General features: G+C 37.2%; 1 protein-coding gene and 1 pseudogene across 3 annotated transcripts in view; one reads left to right on the plus strand and one right to left on the minus strand.

Annotated features, from left to right (window-relative positions):
* Positions 1-15,946, plus strand: part of CCSER1 (coiled-coil serine rich protein 1) — a 1,354,615-nt gene that overhangs the window by 167,361 nt on the left and 1,171,308 nt on the right. The gene's annotated exons all lie outside the window — the stretch shown is intronic.
* On the minus strand, positions 9,679-10,314 carry LOC101036279 (protein lin-28 homolog A pseudogene; annotated as a pseudogene).

The raw sequence follows: 15,946 nt of genomic DNA on the forward strand, positions 1-15,946 counted from the left end.
GGATCTGTCATACATGGCTTTTATCATGTTGCGGTCTGTTTCTTCCGTACACAGGTTTGTTTAGTTTTTATCATTAAGTGATGTTGAATTTTATTTAATGTGTTTTCAGCATCAGTTGAGATAAGATATTTTTTGTTTTTCAACTGTCAATATGATGTATCATGTTTATTGATTTGTACGCATGGAACCATCCTTGCATCTCAGGGAGGAATCTCACTTGGTCATGATGAATGATTGTTTTATTGTGTTGTTAAATTCAGTCTGCTAGTATTTTTTGAGGATTTTTATATCATGCTCATTAGAGATATTGGCTTGTCATTTCCTTTTCTTTCTAGTGTTTTTGTCTGATTTTGTGATCAGGGTAATACTGGCCTCATACAATAAGTACAGAAGTCTTCTCTATGTTTTGGAATAGTTCATCTAGAATTGGCATTAATTTTTCTGTAAATGTTTGGTACAATTCAGCAGTCAAGCTGTTGGGTACTGGGCTTTTCTTTGATGGGAGAGTTTTTATTCCAGCTTATTTTGTTACTTGTTATTCATCTATTCAGGTTTAGGATTTCTTTATGGGTCAGTCTTGGTAGGTCATATGTGTTTAGGAATCTATCCATTTCTTTAGATTTTTCAATTTATTGGCACATAGTTGCTCATAGTAGTCTCTAATGATCCTTTGCATTTCTGCAGTATTGGTTGTAATCCTTGCCCAAGGACTGAAGTTCTTGGGACCTGACTGTTTTTCAAAGTTATTCAGGACCCCATGCCACTTTGGTCAGCTGGTGGTGGAGCTAGCTGGAGCTCAGATTCCTATCCCTAGGAGGGAGGATTCTCTTCTGGCAGGGCCTAAATGGTTTCTCTGTGAGTGCTGGTGGAATTTGGTTCTGTGTTGTGTTCTCTTGTGACAAGATAGCACCGAGTTCCAATGCAGAGTCTCCCAATCACTCCGCTCTTCCTCCCACAGGCTCACAAATTTTCTGTCTTTGTGATGCCAGAGAATGGAGGAATGGTGGTTTGGGCAACGCAACACTGTCTTTCCTATCCTCTTCAGTGCCTCTCCTTGACATGTTATTAAAACCAGGATACTATGATTGCTCACCTGACTTTTGGTTCTTATGAAGGTGCTTTCTTGCCTGAATATTTGTTCTGTTTGGTGTTCCGATAGGGGGGCAATCACTTGGGGTTCTGTTCAGCCACTTTGCTGTCCTTCTACTTTATTAAACTTACTATAAATAGTCATGTTGTAACAATAGCTGTATGAAATAATGTATGTCAAAAGCCTAATTAAAAACTGTACTGATTTTACCAAGAAAATAATTTAAAAGGACAGTAGTAAAGGAGAATTAGAGATCTTTTTCCTCTAACCATAGTAATCTAGGATATACTTTAGATATTAATAGTTTATATCCCTTTAAAATTAGGGAGTTAGAAAACTAAGGTTGTTTACCTTTTACTTTTCAAGTTATGTTATTTTTAATTGGATCAAGTTTTGTCTCTTAATTTTCTGTAAAGTGACAATTGCTTTGTTCCTTATTTAGGTAACTGGGCTGGCACAGCTTCCTTAGCGTAAGAGATAATATTTATTGATTCAGGATCTGTGTCAAATCTCTGATCATCTGAATAGACGTACAGTTTGCACAGAATTGATCTTCAGTAAATTAACTACCTTTTCTGAGGTGACAGTCAGTGGGATCTGAAATTTGTATATTATTTATTTTAGATGATGAAGAAAATTAATTTTACAGAGTTATTCTATGATGTTGAAATTTAAACACATTAAATTAATATTAATAAGTTAAAGAAATTCTGACTCCACAGGTCAAGAAATATATTACTAGTCAAGAATTATATTCAATATTGACTAACATTAGAGTTAAAATATATAGAAATATCTAAACATATTCATACTTTTTAAAGTAATTTTAAAATTGAGACAGTAAAACAATGTAATTTACAAATAAATCTGCATATACAATTTCACAGTCTTCCTATATGACATTTTTGTTTAACCATTTCTAAATTAGAGTAGCTATCATTTTATCACTTTCATAATCTCATTCAGTGATTCTTTTTACTCATGCTAAAAATTTGCTCTAAAATGCCTTTTTCATATGTGTCTTCTATTGTGCTTAGTTTGACACATCCAACCTAAAACAGGCTACTTACCAATTCTTTTCAATCCCTCTATTAGGCTCTTTATTGTTTACATTTGTAATTATATACAAAATTATTTTCATACTCAGCTGGTTATCTCAATGCACACAGTGATTAGTCTATGTGTCAGTGAGAAACAAAGAATTTTATTGTCAAGAGATACTCACATGTATCAGAACTCTTACCAGGTTTCAAGAGAAAAGTGCCGTAGGGGTTGGTCTGGAATATCCCCCCTGCTCCCCAGGCCCTTTTTTTCCCTACATCTGATGGGCTCTCTGGCTCAGGATGTTGGATGAGGTTTGGAGGGTTGCGTGTGTGCCAGTGACCTCATTTATACAGAAGGAGCCATCTCATTATGAAGCATCTCCATTTTATACTCAGTGATGTAACATAGATGGACATTTTTCAGGGAACCATATTCTCTATATTTTTAGATTCCATCTTTAATTTTCATAAGGAATCCAGATATATTCTGCTATAAGCAATCTATAGACAATCTCCCCTAGTGAAAACACTTTAATTTGTTTGCTAAAAGTCTGTCATTAGTATGTTTACAAGGAGATCCTACCAGATCATCTGCTTTCTTACTTTCAGGAAAGCATATACCATTTTCCCCCGTAAGAGGGAAAATGGATCACAGGCTAGCTGCTTAACTTAGGCAGCAAGTGCAAACTTTGAATGCTCTCCTCAAACTATCTGTTCTGTTCTTGCAATCCTCCTCATTCATATTTTTACCCATTGGTCTTTATTTCCTTTGATCTTAGAGAAATATTTGTGTTTTTCATTTCTTCTAAGAAAACATTTTACTAGTTGTCCCCATTTTAAATGCTCATCTACTTTAGAATGGCACTCCTTTAGTATGTTTCTTCTGTTTTCCTTTTCCCCCATCTCTTCGTTGCTGCCAGTTGAAAACACTGCCAAGTTTTCCATCTTTGAAGAAACAAATAAAAAATAATTTTGTTTTCTGCATCCTGCTTGCTCCTAAACTTCTCGATCCTAGCCCTCTTTTTCCCTATAAGGCAAACAATCCTGACACTTGCCATACTCATTTTCTCACTGCCTATGGGTTCCTCAATTTCATGTACTTTAGCCCATGTAATATAGTTTCTCAACATCAGCATTATTGAGATTTTGTCCTGAATAATTCCTTGTTAGGGGGACTGTCTTGTACACTGTAGGATGTTTAATAGCATTTATGACCCCTACCTAATAAATGCCAGCAGGTTCCCTGGTTGTGACAACTAAAAGTATTTTCAGACATTGTCACATGTGCTCTGGTAGACAAAAATTGTCCCCAGTTGAGAACTATCTGAAGTTACCGTCAATGACTTTGCCGATTTTCTTTTTTTTAATCTTCATTTTTTATTCATTTAACAGTGTTGAGGACTCTGCACTTACTCTCTTCTTTTCACAGTGCTAACTCTCCTGTGGTTATTCTCATTCTTCTTTGCTCTTTTCAGATTCCTTTGCAGGCTTCTTCATACTCACACTTTAAACACAGCTATTTCTGCCATTTGATCCTTGACTCTACTGCTTTTTCATTTGCCTGTCCTATCTGAAAACTTAAGATAGAGGGGAAGTTATAAATGGATTCCAAACAAAAAGGCTAGGAATTTGTTATATTGGAAATCTGACAAAACAAAATAGACATGAAAATCACAATATGTTAGATTTATAGAAATATAATGATGGCCTAAGAAAAATTTATTTCTGTAAGAAGAATAGCCAAAACTCTGAATACAATTACTTTGGAGTAGATGTAGAAAAATATGCAGTGATTTTGCCCTAATAGTTATCGGCTTCTCTCCCTTTTTTTCTTTTCTTGATGTGTATTGCTATTGTAATTTTTGTTTCCATACACATATATTTCAGCATACTTTTAAAATAGTCCAGTAATTTTTAATGTTCCCTTCTATGTCTAAAGTCACTATGAAGAAGCAGCAATTCTGTTATTTAAAGTAGGACCTCCCTATTAGAATCAGGAATGTAATACATTGTAATACTAATTTCTGCCTTCAGTGCTATCACTGATCATTATGCATTATTTTTCCAAATTGACAGCAGCTGAAGTCAAGCAAAAGGCAATGGCAAAAGTTGTGGGCATTGTGCCATCAGCATGTATTAGACAATCCAGGAAACTTGGCAACCCCCAGAGACACACACATTGCCCACTTCTGCCCTGCAGTGTGGTCTCTGCAACTGCGCTCTCTGCTTTGTCTCCTTCAGAGCTTCCCAGGGACTTTGTGTCAGGCCGAATTGTGCCTCAGGCTGGCTCTGGTCCAAGAGGAACTAGTGGTGTGCAGAGGGTGTGTGTTGGGGAGGGGTGGGAAGTTTAGAGGATGACTGTAGAAGAAAGGAAAATCTGTAAAATATCTTTAGTTTCTAAAAATAAATAAAGTAATAAAATGTACTAAATTAGTATGAACACTTTTTGTAGTATTTTCATACTTTTCCACACTTAATTTGTCTTCTAAAGGCTTTTGGTACCTCCTAATCTTTCATATGCTGTAGGAATGTACACTTGTAATTTATCTTTGTGAAACAATATAAGTGCATTGTTTAAAAATCAAAGTCACACTTTCTTCACAAACACAATATGAACAAAGTAGGAACACTTATAAAATTGGAATTCTTTTTTTGTCAGTTAGATGTGATTTTAACTTATTTAAGCAAATCCATGATATGTTAAAAGGAATAATTGATTTGGGAAAGGACACTGAACTCCATTGTTATCTGTTTCAGTGAATAATAATGATACTGCCCACCCCATACAGTTGTCATAGAATCAAATAATATAGTTTATGTGAAAAGGCTTTGTAAGTTTTAAAGTGCTATTCAAATGAATATGACAGTGGTTTTTATTAATAACGTGTCAAAACTAGAAACATTGAAAAACAAATAATATTGCCTTTTAAAGTAGTGATTTAGAAAGAAACATTTTAAAAGTTAAACTCACATTTAGGATATTTCTTTACCGTGAAAGTATTTGTTCCTTTTAGCCACAACAAAAAGTTCTAAATTCTCAAGTTATTTATCTATTAGATCTTTATAAGGGTAATGTGCTATTTACTTGATTTTAATTTGGCTGTGTTTTGAAAACTTATACATTTTTCACAATCTTCAAAATCAATTTATAAGCACTTAAAAAATTAACTGAGCAGTATGCTTAAGATTTGAATACTCTGCTATGATTTATGTTATACTTTAGTTAGAAAGTTTACTCACCTCGGTTATTTTCTGATTATTAAACCAGGAAAAAAAGCATTGGCTCCTAAGACAGGTGTCTTGGCTATTTATAGAGAAATTAAATTTGCGGTTTTTTTGTTTCTTAAATAAAAGGCAAGTTTACCCATTGTGGACATTTATGTGAATACTTAGGTAACTTATTATATAGTAACTTGATAAATACTAATTTTAAAGTATCTTTGTTAAATTTTAAGGTAATGCTATTCAAAATTATAATAGCCAATAACTTCAAAGACCAAAAAATAATGTAGAAGAAAATAATTAATTGTAGATTATTTTCCATAAAGAATAAATTTTGAAAATAGTGTATTTAGTAGTATTAGTCAGTTCTATGATAATTTAAGATCTCTAAACTTTGGTGAGAGAAACTTTTTAAACACACTTGAGTTTTTGCACTTGTCTTTCTTCTTTCTTCATTCTATTGGAAGAATACTTCCACCAGTAGCTTATTCAGCTTAAATATTCAAACTGTCAGAGATTAGAAATAGAGGGTTACCAGCTGTAAGGTAATTCATATCATGTATTACGCTTCAGTTAGGATGAGACAGTCTGTCTCAGCATGCTGTTACCTTCAGTAGATTTATGTTCCAAAGTGTGGATACATTAATACAAACAGTAACTTTAAATGAAAAGCAGATCAGCCACCTAGCTATGGTCCATGAATCACAGTGATTCTCTTTCTCTCTATATATTTTAAATAATAATAAAATAGTATATAGAAAGTATCTCTGAATCAAGTGGGTGCCAGAGTACATCAATGCTAAAGCATTAACTTGACCTGGCAGTCCACTGGAAGTTGCTATAGCTGAGAAAAAAAAAGAAGTGAGAAATAGATGTTGGTTTATATTTAGAAAAAGAGAAAGAAACTATTAAGGCATGCTTTTCTGTAATAGCATTTATCTCTTTAGGAAGTCCTGCATAACAAAGGAAGTTGGGACGCCATTCAGTTTTATGAAGTGATACTATGATTTCTTGGAGGGAACTTACTATTACACAGCTGGAAGCCTGTAAGGTCTGTTAACTAAAGAAGTTCAAAGATAGCCACAGTTGTTCAGTATATAGTTTTGCTTTGTGTTTTTTGATTCAGTGCAGTGGGGTTCAACATAAAAGATGCTCGAATCTTCAGCTTTTCATGATTCACTCCTTGTTATAAATAGACCATTAAGTAATTTTTAGGAAGTTAGAACAAGCAATCTGTACAAATGATTGCTACAGAAATTGTTTTTTGCTTTTGTAAAACAATAAAATAAAGTGATTTACAAATGTTGGTACTAGAGCTTTGCAAAAAATTTTTATATTATTATTATTATTATTATTTTTTGAGTACCAATAAGTCTTTATTCATTGTATTTTCCCAGGGAAAGAAGAAGGGAAGGGAAGAGTCAGCATGTGTTAATAAGTGATTAGAAAATTGGAAAGGAAATACCCAGTACAGCAAAATCAACCATCAAATAAACACACCCCAGTGATGGGGTCACCAAAGCCCAAAGGGGCTCAATATCCTGCAGTTTAGGAATGAGGGAAAGGGATCAGGAAAAGAATAGACAGGTATAGGCTTTCCTACCCTCCCTCCCATAAATTCAAGATTTTACACAAAGCTTTGGTTTCTAGCAGTAAACATGGAGTTACATTCGTTCATCTCCTATTAAACAATCTTGTGGCCACTTTGACATACGTTTCTAGCACCTGCATAAAAGTTCCTGAGTGACTTGGAAATACATTGATATTCCCTTTCTTGGCCTCCTGACCCCACTTTCTACATGGAAGGCCCCCAGTTGCATCTCTCTACTTTAGGATTAAAAATTAAGTAGGTTTGATCCATCTAAAATACAGCAGTGTCTTTTTTTTTTTTTTTGAGATGGAGTCTTGCTCTGTCACCCAGGCTGGAGTGCAGTGGCATGATCTCAACTTATTGCAACCTCTACCTCCCAGTTTCAAGTGATTTCCCCTGCCTCCACCTCCCGAGTAGCTGAGATTACAGGTACACACCACCATGCCCTGCTAATTTTTTGTATTTTAGTAGAGATGGGATTTCACTGTGTTGGCCAGGATGGTCTTGAACTCCTGACCTCGTGATCCACCTACCTCGGCCTCCCAAAGAACTGGGACTACAGGCGTGAGGCACCACGCCTGACCTACAGCAGTGCCTTAAGTGTTTGTCATGAATACATCAATAAATGTTTGGCTGGACATGGTGGCTCACCAAAGCAAATGTATTGGTCTTGATTCAGGAGGCTGGAACAAGGAATGGAGGGTTTCTAGCTTCTTTCAGATTTTTGCAGACATTGTTTAAAAGTTGTGGAGACACTAAGCATTAAATGTGTACGAGCGTGGGTGTGTAGGTTTTCTTTTGGGGGTGAACAGAAAAGAGGGCAGGGTGGAAGACATGTTTTTGGGACAGAAGATCTGGTCTGATAGGTAAAGAGGAATATAAAAGAAAGGATGGTTCAAGATCCCCACTTTAAGAAGAGGGCCCCCCAAACTAATGTTTCAGATCTTTTTTCCTGATGCAGAACCTTCTGTCAAAGATGCTTTGGCTATTTTTCTCTCAATACAAAAAGAAGTTTGTAAACAAAACCCCAAAGAACAGGGAGAAAGACCAATACATTATATTTACACAAACTAGGTCACCTAGCAATCACCAAATTAGTGAAGTCCTACAAAGCCCAGACAAATACAGTAGCTAGAGGTGGGCAGCATTTAGGGGAGACAAGAACCCAGGATCAGACACACACCACCCAATGTGTTCTATTGCATTTGTCCCATTTCAACACAGTGAGGTAGGTTTGCGGTGATCTTACAGCATGTAAACAAAACCCCCTTTTCTCCTTTAGCTCCCGTGACACTACTAATCACTACTGCAGCAGGGCGGGACACGGGCCCCAGGCACCACAAAGCCCTGCTTGTGTGTCTTCCTGGAACCCAAAAATTTTGACAGGTGAAGGATTTTAGACCCTACTTCATGTAGCCGTCCCTTGACAGCACAGGATTCAGTACAGGGGTACTGGTCTTAAAACTTATACTTACCAACTCTGGTTTTATGAACACACACACCCTGTTGTGCATGGTAGGCCTCGTCTAATCTGGTGAAGAATGGATCTGGGATGTAAAGCACTTCCTGTGCCCTAGGATTAGACAACCCTCACCTAATCTTGGCTTCCTCTCTGGGCCTTTCACCTGGCCCAGCCTCTTCTAGCCTCTCTGCACCACCATTTCCTGTTTAGAGTAATTTCTAATCTTCCAGTAGGAGGCAATCAAGTCATGGGGCAACCCAGTTAAAACCTAGTCTCCCATAAAACATTTTCAAGGCTGAGGGGGTTTCAAGAGGACACTATGGCAGAAAAGCCAGCTCTCATTGGCAAAAATGAGGTAGTTCCATAGGCTGTGCACTCCAAATAGTTGCTCTCCACGGTGGCAAAAACAACAAAAAGTATTCCTGCTGTGCAGAACTGGAGCTGCTGCTGACTTATCCCTGAGATTGCTCATGTACCTGAGAACACAGTGCAGGAAATGAGGGCCTTAGATTAAAATATACAAAAATACAAAACCAGAATATTTATATTAAGGAAAAAAAGTTAAAATGCATAAGATATGTCATTCGCACAGAGCTAGTGCAGTTGGCATCCTGGAGAAAGTGGGACCCAAGGTGCAGTATCCAAGGGAGCAAATAAATAAAATCACAATGACCCAGAATGGGGCGGGGTAAGTGTAGGAGCAGCAGGTCTGCAGCTATTACCCCAAACACCCTTTTGGCCATCATCACTACCCACTGCTTGGGATAGTTGCCAGCACCCTATCCCAAAAGAGGGTACGAGGATTTAAGATGTGTGGAAAAAAACTGCCTTATTCCTGAGAGATTCCCTTCCACAGAATGTAGTGGCTTGGCTCCATGAATCTGGTCTTATACTTAATCATTCCACTCTGGCATGGGAATTATTATTATACATCCTTCTTTAAAAGGAAAACAACTTCCCTAACCAGGCCACTTTCAAAAGCTGGAAATTCTGGGGATGGAGCCTCAGATAAAGCGTGCAGGTCGTAGGGTGATTCCCTCCTCCTGGTCGCCCCCAGAACCCTCACTTGCATTTGGACAGAGCATGGATGTAGTTCCTTTGACTCACCCTTTCCCCCGACCTAGAGGGAAGAAAGGGTGATGGTGTGAACCCCAACCTGAGATGTATGGTAGTGCCAACTAGCCCCAATGCACCCTATTCCCACTTTGTCCACTCTGCCTGCCCCTCGAAACTGCCTGATAGCAAAAGAATAGCCCCCACCTATTGGGGCTCAAATCTGGGCCTCTGGGAGCAGGGCAGAGCTGTGGATTTCTTCTTCCTCCCGAAAGTATGTTGGCTTTCCCTGTGCCCTAGGGGCCTGCTGGGCCTTCAGTGGACATAAGGCTACCATATGGCTGATGCTCTGGCAGAAGTGGCACTTCTTGGGCTGGGGTGGCAGCTTGCATTCCTTGGCATGATGGTCTAGACCTCCACAGTTGTAACACCTGTCTCTTTTGATCTGTGCTTCTGCATGTTCTTCCCCTTTGGCCGCCTCTCACTCGCAATACAGAACACCCCACCAGGTCCAGTGACACCGATGGATTCCAGACCCTTGGCTGACTTCTTAAAGGTGAACTCACGGCCTCACCCTCCTTCAAGCTCCGGAAGCCCTCCATGTGCAGCTTACTCTGGTGCACAAAGACGTCCACTGGGGGTCGAGCGCGACCCCGGCGTGGGTGGTCATGGACAGGAAGCCGAACCCCATGCGCATGTTGAACCCCATGCACACGTTGAACCACTTATAGATGACGTGCAGCAGCTGAGGCTTGTCCACCGCCTGGGCCGCGTCCTCTGGTGCCTCCTCGGGCTCCTCTTCTGCCGCCTTGGCACAGCCACCTGCAAACTGTTGGTTGGACAGGGAGCCCATGGTAGGCGGCTGAGCCCGTGGCCCCGGGCCCCTGGTCGGGCGGCTGCTGGCCCCAGAGAAGTCCGAAGGCAAATTTTTATATTATTTAAAAAATTCTTTCACCATAAGATAGTAAATTATTCTGGTTCAATAAGCAAGCCTTTTTGTTTTACTAAAGCAATAGATAAAAGCTTCACTAAAAAAGTATTTCTTTTTCCTTTTTATAAAGCATGAGTGTATAATAAAGTAACAGTAGAATTGCTCAGGGTAAAGCAGCAACCCAAATTAAAGAAAACATTAAAAAGATAATTTTATTAGATGGACTTAATGTCCAAATAAGGTCAATTCTCAGTTTGACCCAGTGCCAGCTATATGCCCGTTATGCATTAGGAACTATTTTAGGGCATGTGGATGACATAGGCAACAGGAAGAGAAGATTTCTTTACTTGTGGCAGCTGAGTTACATGGTATTAAAAAACTAAAAAAAGTCTTGAATCTTAAACATGTAGATCTCCTACCGGAGTCCTGAAATGCCTATGTTCTGAAAACAGAGGTTCCTTACCCACAAGGACACCTTAGTACAATAAGTAGTAAATTACTAGTTCTGGATTCTATTACAGATCTAAGTAATCAATCAAGTGGCAAACAGTCCACAACCAAATGTGAAAATAAAAGTGAGGGGATATAATTGGCTTATGGCTATTGGTGAGGTATAGAGCAAAGGTTTAAGTAAAGTAAGTCCAATTCATTTCTTCAGTGAAAGTTGTGGACTATCTACCATGAGCCAGAAACTGGGATAGGCATTATGTGTTCCAAGAAATGTAAAACAGCTTTTGAAAAAACTTTCTAAGGTTTTATTATGCATTTGTTCGGATAATCTGTTTCCGCCAATTGCCAGAGTCAAAAAACAGAACTTGTTGAAAGTAGAACTCAGAAAAGTAAAATGAGGTGTCTACATCTCTATTTTTATATTTTCCCCTCTGTCCCCTTTTTCTGCCTCTTCATAGGGTCAAGTTACTTCTTAAAAACAAAAAATAAAACATTACTGAAAATAACAAAACTCAGTTGCATATTAATAGTATCAGATTCAAGAGAACAGATAAGTTAGGTATTGCTTCTTCTACTCTTCTCTCATGTGAATCTTTTACTTTAAAGAAAAAGTTAACCAAACTTACTTTCATGCTTTATAGAACCAGCATCACTTTAGTTATGCCATATCACTTCAGTGTTAATAAGTAAATTGTATTTTATTTTTTTGAGATGGAGTTATTTTGCTATCGTTGCCCAGGCTGGAGTGCAATGGTGTGACCTCTGCTCACTGCAACTTCTGCCTGCTGGATTCAAACGATTCTCCTGCCTCAGCTTCTCAAGTAGCTGGGATTACAGGTGCATGCCACCACTCTCAGCTAACTTTGTATTTTTAGTAGAGATGAAGTTTCACTATGTTAATCAAGCTGGTCTCGATCTCCTGACCTCAGGTGATCCACCTGCCTCGGCCTCCCAAAGTGCTGGGATTACAGGTGTGAGCTACCACACCCAGCTACTTTTATTTAACAATAATTTCATACTTACAGGGAAGTTAGATAAATTATACAAAGAACTCCCATAGGACCTTTAGATAGATTCACAAATTGTTGATCTTTATCACATTTTCTTTCTTTCTCTCTTCTCTCTCTGTGCTAATACAACCATGAATTATCTATATTATTTTTGTGAATCATGTGTGTTGATTGTGGACATCATGATTCCTTTTCCTATATACTTTCGCATGTATTTTCTAAGAAGAAGGATATTCTCTTACATCACAAGGTATCAAAATCTTCAAATTTAACCTTGACACAGTATTTTATTTAATATAAATCTATATTCAATTTTTTCCCAGTTTCAATTAAAACAAAATCTAGGCTCCAATCCAGAATCATGTATTATATTAATTATCATGTGTCTTTTCTCTCCTTTAATCTGAAGTAGTTTCTCATCATTTTTTCTCTTACGTGACATTAACACTCATGACAGTTATTTGTGGACTAATTCATGATTGCCTGATATTTCACCATTAGATTCAGCTTATGCAATTTTTAGAAGATAAACTACATGTGTAATATATTGTTCTTAGTGGATCATGTCAGGGGGTGCAAAATGTCAATTTAACTCATTCCTGGCCGCGCTACCTTTGATCACTTGGTAAAGAAAGTGTTTGCTACTTCCTCACCTGGCTGTGAAAAGGGACACAGCTGAAGCCATGACTTTTACATAGGGTGCTCTCTCACCTACACAATTGTAAAGGGCGGGGGTACCAGACAAGACATAGACTCAACAGTTTTGATGTTGAGTTGTGGAAAAGACCATAGCACTAACCAGGTGTTAGACGAGAAACAGAATAACAGAATTTCTCAGAAACACTCTCCTCTCTCTCTCTCTCTATCTCTCTCTCTCTCTCCCTCTCTCTCTCTCTCTCTCTCTCTCTCACACACACACACACACACACACCCCAAACCCAAAACAAAAGAAGAAATAAAACCAGGAAAAATCAGAAGAAAAAAAAATCCAGGAGGTTGTTCAAAATTGTCAAAGTGTAATTGTCAAAGTGTAATTTTCAAAAGTTGAAAAATAATTTTATACAAATACAGATTGGACAAGAATAAAAAATCTACTCAATTCATTAATAAGAAAACCTATACAATGGTAAATTGGTTCAAAGAGCATTTGATGTACTGGATATTTTTCACAATGTAATAGATGAATGCTAGAGTAATACTGGAAAGTTGGATACAAAACTGGTTCAGGTACTGCAGGACAATTATCTATTACTATTCAAAAACATTTGTGTTGTCATTGGATACAGATTTACAAGTTACCGTCTAAGTTCATGGAGTCAGAGTTCTTACAGTAAATATCAAAATCAAACAATTGCATAATCTATTGAATGTAGTGATCTTTGGGAAAGATTTTTAAACAATGTTCCAGTATGTGATCACCTTCTTGGCCTTCTTTATGTGTTGGATTCTTAACACAACTGTTAGAATGGTGAGCTCAAGAGAAACCAAGAGAACAGCAATTTAGGCCTAGAGAAATTTATGTGTAATTGTGATAATCATGAAGTATTTCAGTAAGGCCGGAGTGTTGGAATAAAGGTGAGATGCTGTGATAGAAAGGGGTAAAAGATAGAGAAGAGCCAGGCCCGGGAGAGTCATGTATCATATAATGAGAAGTTGGGTAGGAAGTGAGGAGCTATTGACGGTATATTCTCTATACCTCTATGTTGACCAAGGAATGCAGACTACTCAACGAAGGGGTTGTGACCACCGTGGACTAGGCAGTAAGGTCTGAAAGCTGAGGCCAAGTCCTGAAGGGCATTTAGTTGAGAGATGTTAGTTGCCAAAACACAGCAGCTGGGAGAATGCGTTTCAGTCCTGATTGTGAGGATCTGGAAGGTATACCACTTTAGCCATTGGAGTATCTATCTTCGCAAAAATCCCTTAAAATTAGATATTATTATTTTTCACATATTATAAATGAGGAAATTGAGGTATATAGATAGTAATTAATACTAAGAAATATGCTAATATAGCGGTTTTTAATCTTTTTTTTTTAAACAAGATCGCTTGAAATTCTTAAAAATTACTGAGGATCAAAAAGAATGTCGGTTTCTGTAGGTTGTATCAATTAATACTTACCTAATTAGTAATTGAAACAGACATTTGAGAAACAGTAAGTCATTTTCAAGTAATAGTAATTAACCCATTATGTATTAAATAAAATAATTTTATAAAAAAATCTATATTTTCCCAAACAAAAATATTGATGAGAAGAGTGGTATTGCTTTACATTTTTGCAAATTTCTTTATTGTCTGGCTGGGATTTTCTCTTTCTGGATTCAATCTGGTGCAATGTGTTGTTTTGTGAAGAATATTAGCCCACACATAGATATGTTGTTGGAAAAGGGTAATTCCTCACAGTTTAGTTGAAGGCAGAATCTGAAGCCATATTGATGAATTTTTTTATACTCTGAAGTAAAATGATGATACTGATGTGAATATCATACCTGTAGAAACCCCTTTCGAGTTATTACTCTTAAAACCAGTCACATTCCCTGCTAGTTTTGGGACTTGGCCCATCCAAGGTAGCGGTTGTTCTCCCTGCCTCCTATTTTCATGCTTCCCACTTCACTTGCTCCTTTCTACCTATTCCTGAATGTCTAATGCAAGTCCTTTTTCCCATGTGAAACTCTCCTGAAATATTCCAGCCTTTACTGATTTAAACCTGTTTTGGACAAATGATTTTCTGATTGCTTTCTTTCAGTTGTTTTCTATTTTATTTTCCTTCTGCTTTTTTATCATCTGCAGTTATATTTGTAACTTGTTTTAAACCAAAAGAATTGAAAAATTGAAGTTCCTAACAATGTTCATTCTTTTATAGCTTACACAAGAAACAGAAGCAAAACCCACAATATATGTCATTTTCTGTTGTGAAACAAAGATATTTCATGCTGATTACCCTATGAGGGCTTGAGTCTTACTGATTGTCTTACTCCAACATGGTGCTTAAGCAAACATAGTATAGTATTCAGTTAATTAATGTTTATTGAGCTTAATTTAATTGACTGGCTCTGCATTTTCATTTATACAAAAATACCGAAAATATATTATTTTAATCAGATGTACTTGCTGTCTGCTTCAGATAAAATTACTAGTTTTTTTTTTTTTTTTTTTTAGTGAGCTGCTATAGTGACAAAAGCTATCTCCTATTATGCTTTTGTATATGTTGTGTTCTTCAGTGTTCAGCTATTCCACATATATCTTCATATTGAATTGACATCATAACAAAGTCCAGAACCAAACTACTTAATGCAATAACATGAATTAGCCCTATGGTTTTCAATTTGTAGACCATACATTCTTGGTAGGGAGCTTAGTTTCTACAAGTGTTCCTGAGTAAAAGCAGCATTTGTTGAATAAATAACATGTTGCACATACATGTGTTTCTGTAGGTTTAAGTGTTTGTTGTAATTTTCATAAATTATTTATGTAGTTTATAAGATAATTTTTGGAAAAAATAATTATTTTCTTTCTATAAAACTCCTGACTAGTAAATCCAATTGCCAACTTTCCCCATTACTCATACCAAAAATCTTGAACTTACTCTTGCCTGTATTCCTTCTCTGAAAACTCACAGTTAAATCATTCCCAAATTCTTTTGTTTCTTTTGTCGTAAGACACCCAGAATCTGACCAGTTCTCACCATCTCTGCCACTGCCATGTGTCTGGGTGGCCTCTCTGGCTGCATTCTTGCCATCGCCTCCCAGCTGCTTCCCTACTTTTGGTTCATCCTTGCTCCCTTAGTCTGTTCTTTTCAGAGCTGCTAGAGTGATCCTTTTCACATATAAATTAAATTATATTATGTCTGTTCTCAACATTTCCCAGTGGCTTTCCACTATGGCCCAAATTTCCCTACACAATTCCATTCCTTGCTTTCACTCTCCAATTATCTCTTATTTTACCTTTCTTTTGCTAACCACTTTATCCTCCTTAATTTTTCTCAAGCTTGTCAAGCAATTTCCCACCTCAATGTCTTTGCACTTGTAATTCTTGCTGCTTCCACTCTCCCTCCAGATTACTGCATGTTGTCCTCCCTCATTTTCTTTGGGTTTCTG

This window comes from Saimiri boliviensis, chromosome 3 (genome assembly GCF_048565385.1).
Source record: "Saimiri boliviensis isolate mSaiBol1 chromosome 3, mSaiBol1.pri, whole genome shotgun sequence".
Taxonomy (NCBI): Eukaryota; Metazoa; Chordata; class Mammalia; order Primates; family Cebidae; genus Saimiri; species Saimiri boliviensis.